Genomic DNA, 7934 nt, shown 5'->3' with positions numbered 1-7934 from the left:
CAACCAGATAGGACTACAAGACGCAATCAGGCTATTGCCAAAGTCACTTGATGGTGAGAACACCGAGCAAGTGGAAGTATTCCTGGAGAAATGTGACTTTGCTATATCTTGTACGGTGCTTACAGCTATTCCACGGTTGACACAAGCAATTCAAACCAGATTAACAGGAAAAGCCCGACAGGTAGGAAAGTATCAGAACTTTGAGACTTAGGAAGAATTAAGGGATCTTCTAAATTCAAATTTAGAGCTTCAAAGAACCATCCAACACTTGTATCAGTCTTTATATGATACAAAACAAAAAACAGGAATGGATATATTAACTTATTTTGAGGAAGTAGAGGTCCTTAAAAATACAATTATTGAACAAGAAACAATGGGATGTACAATCGAGGTAGCACAACCACTCGAGCGAACAATAAAAAGACAAGCCTTACAGGTATTCATTGAAGGTTTAAGAGATTAAAAAAATTATATAAAAGCCAGACATCCAGATTCTCTTTTCAACGCCATTCAAGCGGCTCGGGAAGAAGAATTAGTAAGAAAATCATCAGAGGAATCCAAAAAATTATATAAGCCAGCAGCGACCTCAAAAACCCAACCAGGAGTATGTTATGTTTGCAAAGAACCTGGGCATTGGGCACGAGATTGTCGATATGCAAAACCAGACAATAAGAAAACCAAACAGAACACTACTCCAGCACCAGTCACTACAGATAGCACTGGTACGGTGACATGCCAGTATTGTAAGAAGCACGGGCATACGAAAGAGGTGTGCTGAAAATTGAAGTATGTACAATCAAAAATAAATGATGCTGACAATATACAGGCGGAAAACTCCCAACAACCGGGCCCTTCCGCCAGACGCCTGGTAGGGAATATCAAAAGCGCCGCGATATCTTTTGCGTGATACCCAATAATTTCTAAATTGACAGATCATCACTTAACATGCAGAACATTTTAGACCAACAATCCGAAAGTAAAATTCCTAATAGATTCCGGGATTGATTTAAATTTGATCAAAATTAGTACTCTCCGAGACGAAGTGATAGTATATGAAGAAATTATCTATCATTTAAGGGGCATTAGCGATCAGAAAGTGAAGACCCTGGGTTACACAACTATCGGGATACAAGTTAGAAATCGCACTATACCTACAGAATTCCAGGTAATACATCCAGCTTTCCCGATACCCCATGATGGAATTCTTGGAAAACCTATTATAACTGGGAACCAGACTATTATAAATTATCAGACGAACAAACTTACTCTACCCACAGAGGAAGAAATTATCTCTGAACATGACACACGCATCATCATTCCAGCACGTACTGAAATTTTAGTAGCTATTCCAGCCCCAGATTTTCAGGAAGGGGAAACACTTTTAGTCTCTGCACAGACTATTGGTGAGGTGTTAATGTGTAGTAATACCATCAATAATGTACGAGATGGGTGTGTACTTGTGACTGTCATGAACCCCAAAGAAGAAGTATTTGAACTCACAACTTCTCATGTAAATAAATTTAATATAGAAAAATTTAATACAGCCATGGTACATACGCTGATCAACCAAGCAGAAACTTCTTACGAGAGTAGCAGGATAACCAAACTGAGAAATGTCCTGCGAACCGATCAGTTAAATTCAGAAGAACAAAAATTTCTCATCTCTATTTCTGAACAATATACAGACATTTTTAATTTAGAAGGGGATAAATTAACAAATACAGAAGCAGTTTATCACGAGATAAATATACCAACGGCAACTCAGCCAATCAATGAACGCCCGTACAGACTTCCCTTCAAACACAAGCAAGAAATAAATAGACAAGTGAAACAATGGGAAGAAGATGGAATAATAACACCTAGTAAGAGCCCTTGGAATGCGCCCTTGCTAGTTGTCCCTAAAAAACCAGATCGTGACGGTGTAGTCCAATATCGAATATGTGTTTATTTCAGGAAACTCAACCATATATCCAGTGGAGACGCATATCCACTTCCAAACATCACAGATGTTTTAGACCAATTAGGGAAATCTAGGTATTACACTATTTTAGATTTAGCCCAGTGTTATCACCAGGTAAAGATGCATCCAGATCATAAGAAAAGAACATAATTTTCCACTGAGAGAGGACACTTTGAATTCCAACGTGTCCCATTCGGATTAAAAGGAGTACCCGCCACATTCCAGAGACTGATAAACACAGTTTTAACAGGGTTAAATGGATTAAAAACATTTTTATATCTAGACGATATCATAATATACGCCCGAGATATCCCAGACCATTCGAAAAAACTTCAAGAAGTTTTTGAAAGATTAAGGTAGTTCTACCTGAAACTTCAATCAACAAAATGTGAATTTATGAGGAAAGAAGTGAATTATTTAGGACACGTAATTACGGATCAGGGAGTGCGCCCAGATCCACAGAAAGTTCAATGTGTAATGGATTACCCAATTCCAAAGAACAGCAAAGATATAAAATCTTTCCTTGGCTTATCAGGATATTACAGAAGATACATACCTGATTACGGGAAAATTGCGAAACCACTCACTTCGTTTTTGAAAAAAGACGTTGAGTTTAAGTGGTCCGATTTATGTCAAAAAGCTTTTGAAGATTTAAAAAATGTCCTCACTAATGAACCTCTGTTGCAATACCCCGATTTTAATTGAACATTCAACCTCACATGTGACGCTAGCAATTACGCAATAGGATGTGTGTTATCCCAAGGCCCAATTGGAAAGGATCTCCCAATTGCATATGCCTCATGAACATTGAATAAGGTGGAACAAAACTATAGCACAACAGAAAAGGAATTGTGCGCCATAATCTGGGGAGTTAAACAATTTCGACCCTATTTACTGGGCCAGAAATACAACATTATCACTGATCACAGAGCATTAACTTGGCTTTTCAATGTCAAGGATCCTAGGTCACGATTAACCCGATGGAGGCTTAAGCTAGAAGAATTCCAGTATCAGATTTAATATAAGCCAGGATGTAACAATACAAATGCCAATGCATTGAGCAGAATCAGAGTCACAATTAGAGCACAACAAGTGAGAAAGGGACAAAACCCAGAATCTTCAGAGAATACAGAATCTACAGAAATTCCAAAACCTACAAATACTACAGAATCAACATATTCCAAAATCTACAGATACTACAGAATTTTCCAAGACTTCAGAATCTTCAGACACTTTAGAATCATCAAATAAAACATAATCGTATCAGACATTTTTAAATTCAGTTACTGAGACTAATGTTACTGAGACAGCAGGCGACATCTTTAGTACGTCATCTGATACCTCTCTGGCGCACTGTTTCCGCAGATCTCAAAATGTCTAGAGGAATAGCCCTCCAATTTAGACGAAGATTTGGACAAATACAACAACTACGCCAACAAGAAAAATCAATCGAGGATGTTATATCTTTACGTGTAGAGGACCGAGCAATTTTCCACTTAATAACGAAGTTACATAGTTGACAGAAACCAACCTATCAGTCAATATTTAAGTTTTTACAAAGACTTCAGTTACTTTGTGAAGAAAAGCAAATCATTAAACTCGCTTGCCCTTGAATAGGATGCGGACTGGATGGACTCAAACGGGAGGAAATCCGCAGAATGATTCGTTACATTTTTAAAAACACTACAATCTATGTAAGCGTCTACACTAAGGAGGAATTATCCAAAGATGAGAAACTCCGATTAATATCCGATTTCCATGATACACCACTAGGAGGTCATCAAGGAGTAACTAGGACTTTTAACAGAATCAGGAAACAAATCTGAGATTTTATTAAGAAATGTCCTATATGTCAAAAAAACAAAATAGAGAATAAACCATTGAAAGAGTCTATGATAATCACAACTACTTCAAGCGAACCATTCGAGAAAATATTTTTGAATGTAGTGGGACCTTTACCAAGATCCCATAAAGGGAATTCTTTTGTTCTGACGCTACTAGATGACTTAACGAAATTCGCGTGGGCAGCACCAATGGAAAACCACGAAGCTAATACTGTAGCACATAATTTTGTAACGCAGTTCGTGTGTTTGCATGGTCTACCACAGAGCCTCGTAACCGATTGTGGTACAGAGTTTCTAAGTAAAGTATTTAAGGAAGTCTGCGACCTTCTTAAGATAAAGCAGACTTCAACAACCCTGTACCATCCTCAGAATAATGGTTTTCTGGAGAGAAGTCACCGTACACTAGGAGAATATCTCCGACATTTTATTGACAAAGATCCATTGAATTGAGATGTGAAAATTCCATATGCGATGTTCTGTCACAATTCCACAATCCATTCAGCAACTAAATATCAACCGTACGAATTGGTATATGGGAATCCAGTTGCAATTCCCTTATCCTTATTAAAAGAACCAGAACCTCGATATAACTATGAGGATTACCAGTTCGAAATCAAGAAGCAATTGCAAGAATCACATGCAAAAACTAAAAAGCATTTGATTGAAGCTTAACATAAATCAAAAGCCCAATATGATAAAAATGCCAATAACAGAATCTTTGAGGTAGGACAGAAGGTTCTGCTACAAGACAAAACCTTAATCAATAAATTAACTCCAAAATAGTTAGGCCCTTTTGAAGTTTTAGAGTGGACCCTATCAATAAAAACGTAACAATAAAGAAAAAGGCAAAGAGGCAAAAGATTCATCCGAACCTATTAAAACCATTCTATGAATGATACTAATGATAACCCATCACTCTTTTACAGAAAATTGAAAATGAACAGTTCAACAATAATCATTGGGTAATTACCTGCTTGTCACCTCAATACTCCTACAAACAAAGATAACGGAATGTCAGAATTTTCCACCCGCAGATGTAGCCGCAATTACACATTTCAACCACACGGAAGGACTCTATTGACTATTACAAATTTCTAGGCAAATTAAAAGTTACGGACTCCGACTGGAAGCTAATAAATTTCCTGGATCTAGAATATTACACAACGATATACCTAGCGTTATTCAGATTTTATAATACTACATTTCAACTCTTTGGTGAAATACGTCAGAAAATCGAAAATATAGAAAATACGCAAAGCTGCCGACAGTTTGCGCAAGCAACTGTTCCATACCTCCATAAAATTGATCAAAATCACCAAAATATTTTATCAACTATAGGAAACAATGATCAGTCTAAAAGAAGAACCCGTCGTGGACTTAGTAACGCCGTAAGTCGGGTGGTCAACGTACTATTCGGTAATGCTGAAAACATTGATTTTGGATTCATCTTCAACAAAATAACTCAATTAGTGAAAAGTAAAGTAAGAGCTATCAATTTAACATCGGAGCAAACTCGAATCATTGAATTGACAACCAATGAACATAATAACACATGAAACCAGATATTAACAAACCAGCAAAAACTTGAACAGAATATTAATAAAGCGAACAAGCAAAGAAAAAAGCAAAGGACATTGATCAAATAAAGATCAGAACAACGCTATTTGAACAAACTATCTTCTTCGAAGTCCTACTGAATCAATACGCATACGAGACACAAAATCTTTTGGCAATAATTGATTCAGCCCTACATAGAAAATTACACACCAGTGTATTGCACACCCAGCGTTGGTTAATAGAAATTCGTGAAATTAAAGCAAACTTTAAAATAAAACTTTCTGAAATAACAATTTGTAATAAAGGTCAATACCTTATATTTGTAACAAAAATTCCACTAGTACAAACCATTGATTTAAATGCCTATCAAGTAATTCCGTTATCTATTACATATGACAGCCAGAGCCTTATCTTAATCGACCCTAGTATGGAGATTATATCAACTAGTTATGATACGCAAAAGTTTTTCTCGTTGACAAATAAGCAATGGAAAATGTGCAGGGAGGTACAATCATATATACTTTGTAAAAATAGTCAACCGATCCATCATAAATCTAAGTCCAATACCTACATGCGAAATTTCGCTCATGTCGAAACCACAGAACTTCCCCGATACTTGTAATATAAAATGTATAATAACAAATGCATCTGTGTGGCTCCCGCAGTTAAATTTTTGGTTATCCTACACACAATCTGAGATAATAATAATATACTGCGAAAATCCAGCCAGAACATTTATTTTTGAGATTTATGGTGTAGGTCGATTGACTATTATCACAGCATGTAACATACACACGTGTATTATTCTCGCAGCTGAGGTGGTCAGAGTAATATCTGATAACCAGGTAACTACGAGTAATATTATGTTTTGCAGGAAGCAAGACAGTTTTGTTGATGATGAAGATGTTGATAGGGTAGTTGATAAATAAATTTGTAGACAGGTGAAATTTTGTGGTTTATTATAAGTTATTCTTCAATAATACGACACAGAGTGACGTGAAGGTGCTTGTTGTGCATTGGAGTGAACACGTCTGAATACAGGCCGTTTTGGCTAACCTTTTTAAAACATTCCTGTCGGAATGTCCATTCCACAATACTACTACCTTAATTTTATCCCCACTTGTTATGTAATTTTCTATGAATTCTGGTGTTAAATTATTTAAATTTAAACTCAAACTTTTATCCAATTGCATAAGACAAGCCGTCCGGAGCACCTCTTTACATTTAAAGATCCGCTTGATTTCCTTCTTTGCCAACAGTAATTCATGAACTTTCATTATTCTTACTTGTTCATGAAGTGGTAAGAGGAGTGGTCTTCCCTCAAGCGTCCGAATTTTGCACTTGTCCAGACTGTTTGAAATGGCTCCAGATATTAAAACCATACTTGTTCTATTCATCATGGAAAACTCAAAGTCCATGATGACGAATTTGACTTCCTTCTAATTCAAAATATCTTAATACATTTAAACTTAACTAATAATATCCTTATTTATTCTATACATAATTATTTTGTTAACTTCCTAAAATAATATTAAAATTTAATATTTTATTAATTTTGTTAATAAATGTTGATTATTTATATTTTACATACTACTATCAAGATCCATTTTCACGTTTGCTACTCGTTTTTTCATTATTTGTTCTAATTGAATATGTACCACCCCTGGATCCGATCTAGAATCTGATCTACCCGGTAATTAATTCCCTTCACTTTTTTGTGGAGTTAGAATTTTACCTAACACTTCTGTATGACTAATAGTTCTTAAAAATTTTTTTCTAACAGTAGCTATAATACTTCTATAATTAACTTATTAAAAAAGTTGTAGAAATAAGATAATTATTGACTAAAATTCTTTTAATCATGTTAAATAATTTAGATGACACGGTACGCAGCGGCAATCAGTACAAAGGTACCCCTGCGACCGGTCTACACTTTTGTCAACCACCACCACGGGTAACGACAGCGCGACACTGTAGACTCACCCTCCACGCCACAAAGGCACAGGGCGAGACGTGAAGGTAAGTCCCGCAAAACGTGTACCGGCGGATTCGCTCTCGCATCGAAACGTCGTCACGACAACTTGTGTCTTTTTCGTACCGCCTCACCAATGACCATTTCGTCGTTTAAATAAACTATATAAATCATTTCGTGTATTTCCTTTGCCACCACTCCACAATCGCGACCAAACCGTCACGGACGGAAACACCACAGCAACGACAGCTCGTGTAAATTGACTCCCCGGCGGGGAATCCAACTTCGACCACACAGCATTTAAGAAATGAAATTATTTTGTGAATATTTTTAAGTGGTTATATAATGAATATTTGAATAATATTGTATAAATATTTTCTGCTTATGATAAAAAAATGTTGTACTATATTATGATATTATAAAAATGTTGACTTAATATTTTTAGTTTCCTTAAAAATGTTAAATTAAAAAAAATTTAAATATTTTGTAGATGTTTTTTATAAACTATTTTCAAATATATAAACTTTTTGGCCAATGATTATAATTAAAATATTTCCTCATTATTTACGACGCTTTTAAAAATATTTTAACAACTGTATTA

Source organism: Acyrthosiphon pisum, chromosome A3, assembly GCF_005508785.2.
Source record: "Acyrthosiphon pisum isolate AL4f chromosome A3, pea_aphid_22Mar2018_4r6ur, whole genome shotgun sequence".
Lineage (NCBI taxonomy): Eukaryota > Metazoa > Arthropoda > Insecta > Hemiptera > Aphididae > Acyrthosiphon > Acyrthosiphon pisum.
Note: the sequence above shows the minus strand (reverse complement) of the source record.